The sequence below is a fragment of the Nansenia antarctica genome, assembly GCF_963989245.1.
Source record: "Nansenia antarctica genome assembly, chromosome: 8".
Taxonomy (NCBI): domain Eukaryota; kingdom Metazoa; phylum Chordata; class Actinopteri; order Argentiniformes; family Microstomatidae; genus Nansenia; species Nansenia antarctica.
In genome coordinates, this window is record NC_137678.1 from 59196581 (window position 1) to 59203216 (window position 6636).

The following is a 6636-nucleotide window of genomic DNA, read 5'->3' on the forward strand; positions in this document are numbered from 1 at the left end:
GTGCTCAGTGGGTAACGTCACGATAAATCCAATGATTGCAATATCCATACATTGAAGAACATGAACAGGCCCACTGCCTGTAGAGGACAGGAGCTTGATACAAGGTGGGGACTTGACACGTCTGTGTTGGAGACACTAGCTCAAAGCCCCACTCTCCATCAGTGGAGGCAGATATCAGGACGGGCTCAGTGTAAAGCATGGAATGAGGAATGCTATCAAACACATAGGTGTTTGATACCTTTCCTCACTTAATGCCATGCGTTACATACAGTGAGCCTGTCCTCGGATTTATACCTCCACTGCTCTCTGTGATGGACAATGGGGAGGTGTGTTGTGTTCCAACACACACACCTCCCCAAATTAAACACAAATTAAAAATTATGTTCCCAACCCAGTAACGGCTACAGTAACAATACATTTCTGACATGGGTAGTGGGGGAAATACCAGGAACATGATTAAAGCCTAGTTCTCAACTAACAGGGCCTCCCCCTACTACACAAGCCTAGTCAAGGAACATTGTCATGCACCATGCCAAGTGAATAGCTGTCCATTAAGTAGAATTGCGGTTTTTATTTTATTTTCATGCGCCCCCATTTCAACGTCTGAAGTCATGTTCATCTATCTTAGTGATGTTGACTTCTACTGTGTAACACTGAACTTGAAACACATCCTTTCTATTTATTCAGATTCAGATTTTTTTTTAATCTTTATTTTATACAGGTAAAAAACACATTTTCAAGTGTGACCTGTTCCACCACAAACAACTATCCACCACAAACAAATACAATACAAAACCTGGCCTACAGAGTCTAAAACTACATAGTCTAAAACTAAAACTAGTCTAAAACAATCTAAGATAATCTAAAACTAAACTAAAACTAAAAACCTAAAACTAGACAGCTATAGAGCTAGGGACGGGGAGGGGTCAGCAATGGGCAAAAGGTAAGGTCAAAGTCAGTTGCAAGAACAAATCATGGACTCGCACTGTATGTCTCTCAGCAAGAGTTTGAAACTGGAAAGAGGGATCAGATGACTCAGTTTCAGACTCTGCTGTAAAGAATTCCAAGAGGAACGCCCTTTTGCCTTTCATGGTCCGGACCAAGGGGATGGAGTATGTGATGTCCTGTGTGCGAAGGCCGTAGACGGATTGCTTGCGTGACAGGTGGTTAGAAAGGTAGGAGGGGAGCAGACCAAGGATGGATTTGTAAATGAAAATATACCAGTGAAGGGTTCGGCAGATAGAGAGATGACCAGTTAACCAGAGAGTATAGCACACAGTGATGCATAAGGGGTTTACAGCCTGTTATAAACCTTAACGCGCCATGGTAAACTGCATCCAGATGTTGAAGAGAGGTAGCAGAGGCATTCATGTACAAGACATCACCGTAGTCCAATAGAGGCAGAAAGGTGGCAGCAACCGGACGTTTTCTTGCAGTTATTGTCCCAGTCAGCAGTTTGGTTTGCAGCTGTATAAAAGGCGTTGCACATATTACAAACTATATAAAAACACATGAAATTGAGTAAGCAGGGATACAAACATAATGATGGTTGGAATTGCAGCATCACTGATACAAGGGCAATGTTGAGTCTGATGGGGGGCACTAATACATAGCTATTAGTAATGCTTGTATTTTCTCAGTGACAATTTTGCTGAAGATTAGTTGTTCAACTTTCTGTTCCACAGAGGAAGGAGGACTCTTCCGATTTCTGCAACGGCATCCTGCGCTTGAAGTAGACGGACAATTTGTTTTTGTGAAACGTGAGTTATGGCTCTGATTGACAACTTGGTCGCGGCTCAACAATCTTAAAAAAAATAAACCATTTAGACGTTTTGCGATACACAACATTTTACTCTGAGTCTTTTAAATGTATGATAAAACAAGACTCTTAATAAACGTATATTTATTTAACTTATAATAAATACTTTTTGTTTTCCTAAATGCTGTACAGAAATGGCTAGAGCGTACTGCATGCGCCAACAGACAATGTCTGAAGACAACCTAAACAAGTATGTTCCTATCATTGCCAATTACTGCTATTGTAATGCTGGGTATGAAAACAATCTGAAAACATGGACTTTGTGTCATATGTGTACTTATATAAGCTTATATTGAGCCCTGTTCTATTGTCATCTTGTGTGCTATTTGTTCACCAGTTGTTCCTCTGGAGCGAAGAAGTGCAGGCGTTGTGGTGCACTGATCCAGAAGGAAGTCGCATGTTCATCAGGTGCTGCTCTCCTTCCCTTTAAAACCATCATACAAAACAGTCATATTTCTATGTGGTCAGTTGCTTTACTGAACAGTCAGGGTAGAATGTTCTTTGTCCACTATACTAGTTGTTTTGTTCTTTTGTTTGTAGTTCTTCTGTTTTGGAACATTGACCGTTATGTTTGCCTCATAGAATGAGAGAGGTCTACTTACTCTCCCACTACATGGTAGGAATTAAACCTGTTGCCCTGCACAGGGAGTGGAGTACACCAGCAGGAGGTGCTGGAGCAGCCTGAGGGTGGCCAGTTCTCTATGGACCCCCCTGTAGATGGCCTGGTTGACCTGCAGGACGGCAGCTTCCAGTCAGCCTGTGACACCAGCGTCCACATCGCACAGGTGCCTCCAGACCAGCAGGAGGTGAATCGCGGCACGGACAAGCTGCTCTCCCAGCCGTGGGAAGAAGGGACGTGGCAGGATGGCAACGGTGTGGCGGCCGTATGCAAGGAGCCCTCCGCCCAGGCCAGCTTCTCTCTAGACGTGGAGCTGGAGAAGCACTGCCAGAGTGGAGTGGAGGCTAACCAGCACCAGCCTTCCATCCAGGACCAGGGCAGGTAAGGGACAGGATGGAAGCACCCGGGGAGGCTGGTGGTGGTAGGAAACGGAGGATGGGCTCATTGTAATGCATGAAATGGTAATCCTTGTCAGTGGGCCACTGGAGGCAGAAATCGGAGGGCGGCCTCACTAACGCAGGAGATAAAATGGAATCATAATACCCTTGCCTTTTCCTGCTGACTCCTCATCATAATCCATCATAAGTGTGACCCCCCTTTAATCATAAATTATCAGTTTAGGGGGAATTTCAGAAGTAGTTTTTAGTTGGATTGTTTTTTAGTTTGTTTGTCCTTGTTTTGCCACAAGTCGAGTGGGTAATAGCTGAAGAATACTGATTTATGCATTGAAACATATACTTAATTTTTCTATTTGAGAGTGCTGGTCTTATTATTTACTAGGTGTGTAATTCCCCCAGTAGGAGTGAGGGCCCACCTGAGACCCTGATGAATGTGCTGCAGGTCCTGGAGGGAGACTACAGAGACATGAGGGGGAAGGTCCTCTCAGGGGTGCCCCTGGACCAGCTCAAACCTCTGTCTGTGGACTCCCGGGGGATCACCACCGGCACCCGCTACACCCCTGCACAGGTTAGCTAGCTCCCGCAGGTATCAATTCTGAAATAACATTTTAGTGTGGGGGTGTGTGTGTGTGGGGGGAGGCTGAAATCTAGGTAGGTAGAAATCTGAGGAGTGGTTCCAAGCGGTAGTATATTGTATAGGAATTTGTCATAGGAGGTTGCAGTTGGTGGCATCAAATCAAGGCATAAAGTCCTCTGTTCATTCATACACAAATAGTCAGTACCTCAGTCATAATAATACTTTCTTATTATTTACAAAACGCATATACAAGTATAATCTCAGTCTCAATTCTAACAGGAGGGTCCAAGTGGGAGAGGTCCAATTACCCTCCCCAAGGCAGAAGGCAGCACAGCTGTGAAGGCAGTCACCCGTGAGCCCCAGCAGAATGGGACCAACCGTGGGAACAAGCCAGGTAAACACAGTGGGGCAGTAAAACCTCAGCATTCACATTTATTTATTTGATTTATTCATCAATTGGAGAAATTGAGAATTCTGATTCTCTACACTTGTAACTCACCCACTCGCAGGGGGAGTAAGAGGGGAAGACGTCAACTCCAGCGAGGCATGGTTTGATGCTGAGGAGGACCTGGGACCTGCAGAAGCAGCTGTGAAGACTGAGAGTCTGGCCATGGTAGTGGAGAAGACAGAAGAAGGTTAGTACTGGAATGGGGATAAAGCTCTGAAGCCCAAAAGATTCAAAGATGTTTTGAGTTTCAAATAGTTTCGTGTAATATGCACCATTTCACACTTGTATTTGGTGTTTTTGTGTCTTTTAATTGAATGAATTGAATTAATGAATTTGATTAATTTAGGAACCTTAAAGGAGTGTCATCGCTCCTTCCTGTGTGTCACAGACCTACCCAACCATGTGACCGAGGTAATGTCTCTGTTACGTCCACTCCTCCCTCAGATGTAAGACTAGGGAGGAGGGAGGACTGCAACATAGCCTGTGTACAAGCACTGGTGAAGCAACTGACCGTGTGTGTGGTGCTCAAACACTGTCAGACCGACAACAAGGTGTACCTTAAAGAAAAGGATTTATTTGCCACTAAATAATAATAATAAAGTGAAAAACATGGACATACAAATATACATGAAACAGGGGGGGGAAGGATAATCCAAAAACTAAACCGAGGAAAATAAACAGAGGGTAGGAAGGGAGGGAGAAGGCTGCGAACGGTGTCACAATAAAACCACAGCCCTATGCTTCCCTACAACTCTAATCTAGCATATCTACCTAGGTACAGAACTGCTAACTAATCTACCCGGAACCTAAATCTAACTGCTACAAAGGATGAGTGACATCCGCTCGTTCTTACCTAGTGTGTTTAGACAAACAGTTACCTACGTGATGTGATGTAAACCCCAGGGTATCTTACCTAGCCCTCTCCCATGATAAGGCAACCGGGGACCATAGGTAACTCAAACAAACACTAGACAGACACATGTAGCAACCAACTAATATACTAACAAAACAGAATGAAACAGAATGAAACAGAATTGACTCAGAATAGAATAGAATAGAATAGAATAGAATAGAATGAAAACATAACCTCACCCCTCTAACCTACACAAGTAACAAACAGCCACATATATAGGGAACAGGTAGACAGGTGATTGGTTGACAGGACAGGAACACAGGTGGACTTGATGATGGATGATTAACAGGGAGACAATCAAGGGATCACGAACACCTGGGAGAGAGAGAGAGACACACAGACACAAACACAAAGCAAAAACAGATCACCGTAGGTGAGGATGCTCTCCACTGCGCCGCGGTAGAAGGCCACCAGTATCTCCTGCTTGTTGTGTTCCTTCCTGAGGACTCTCAGGATGTAGAGCCGCTGTTGTGCCTTCTTGATGGTGGCTGTTGTGTTGTTCTTCCAGGACAGGTCATCCTGTATGTGCACCCCCAGGAATCGGAGGGTTGAGACTCTCTCCACGCTCTCTCCGTCGATGAGCAGGGGCTGGATCTCGGACTTTTTCCTCCTGAAGTCCACGATGATTTCCTGGGTCTTTGACTTGTTCAGCAGCAGGTTGTTAACCTTGCACAGCTTGCTCAGTTGCTCTACCTCATCCCTGTACGCCGCCTCCCCCCCCCCCCGAGATGCAGCCCACCACGGTGGTGTCGTCTGCAAACTTTACGATGGAGTTGCTGGGGTGGACGGGGGTGAAGTCGTAGGTGTAGAGGTTGTAGAGGATGGGGCTTAGCACGCAGCCCTGGGGGGACCCAGTGCTGAGTCTGAGGGCTGTGGAGGTGTGGGAGCCCACCCGCACCCTCTGGGGGCGGTCGGTCAGGAAGTCCTTGATCCATGCACATATAGAGTGTGATAGTCCCAGGTAACTCAAAAATGAATGAATGGTCTTTATTGTCATTGATATAGTACAGGTACCAAACAACGAAATTTGGGAGGGGGGTGTGGTATTCTGTAGTAAGAAAGTAGTTAGGAAAGAATGAGACCGGTAGACACGCAGCTGCTATTCACTTCGCACGTTTATTCAACTCCTCTTAACATCCGGAAGTGCATACATCACTTCCGTCACTGCATACATCACTATCATACTAGCGCCCACTGGCGGTATAAACAGGACACAACATTTCCCCCTTTCTTAAAGGAATTACAGTACTCCAAGAATGCAATATTCTGTAGACTGGTGTCAGTACAATTGAAATAAAATGAAAACTAAGGAAATGAAAATGAATGAATCAGCAGAATGAATAACAACAATTAACAGTTTATGACAGTGAAACATGAAATGAACATTCACTTTTGTCATTGCATTGTAGGACCTTTTTGTGTACTAAGTTAGAACCGTGTTCTATCCTACCCTTGTAGTACGTTCTCTACGGCACAAAGTCTACCAGCCACCTAGGTGGGTTTCTGACTCTAAGGTTCCTTCTTGGACCTGGTTCATTAAACACATTCTCTGTCTCGGGCACCAGGAACTCCTCTAGCTCAATCTCCTTTTCACCACTGGTGCCAGACAGAGCATCCTTGGGGAAGCGTGTAAGCTTGGATGCATTCCATTTTCGACCATCACTGAGCAGGTATGTATTCTGTCCTGCTTTACTAACTACTGTCAGCGGTTCTGTGAATCTTGATGATCCCTTTTTTACATGCTCCGGTCTGCGGACACGTACGGTGTCATTCACTTGGAACATGGGCACTTTCGCTCCCCTCATTCTGTCTGTGTACTCCTTACTCTCCTGTTGCTTGCGTCTCACTGTCTCCTGCACTTT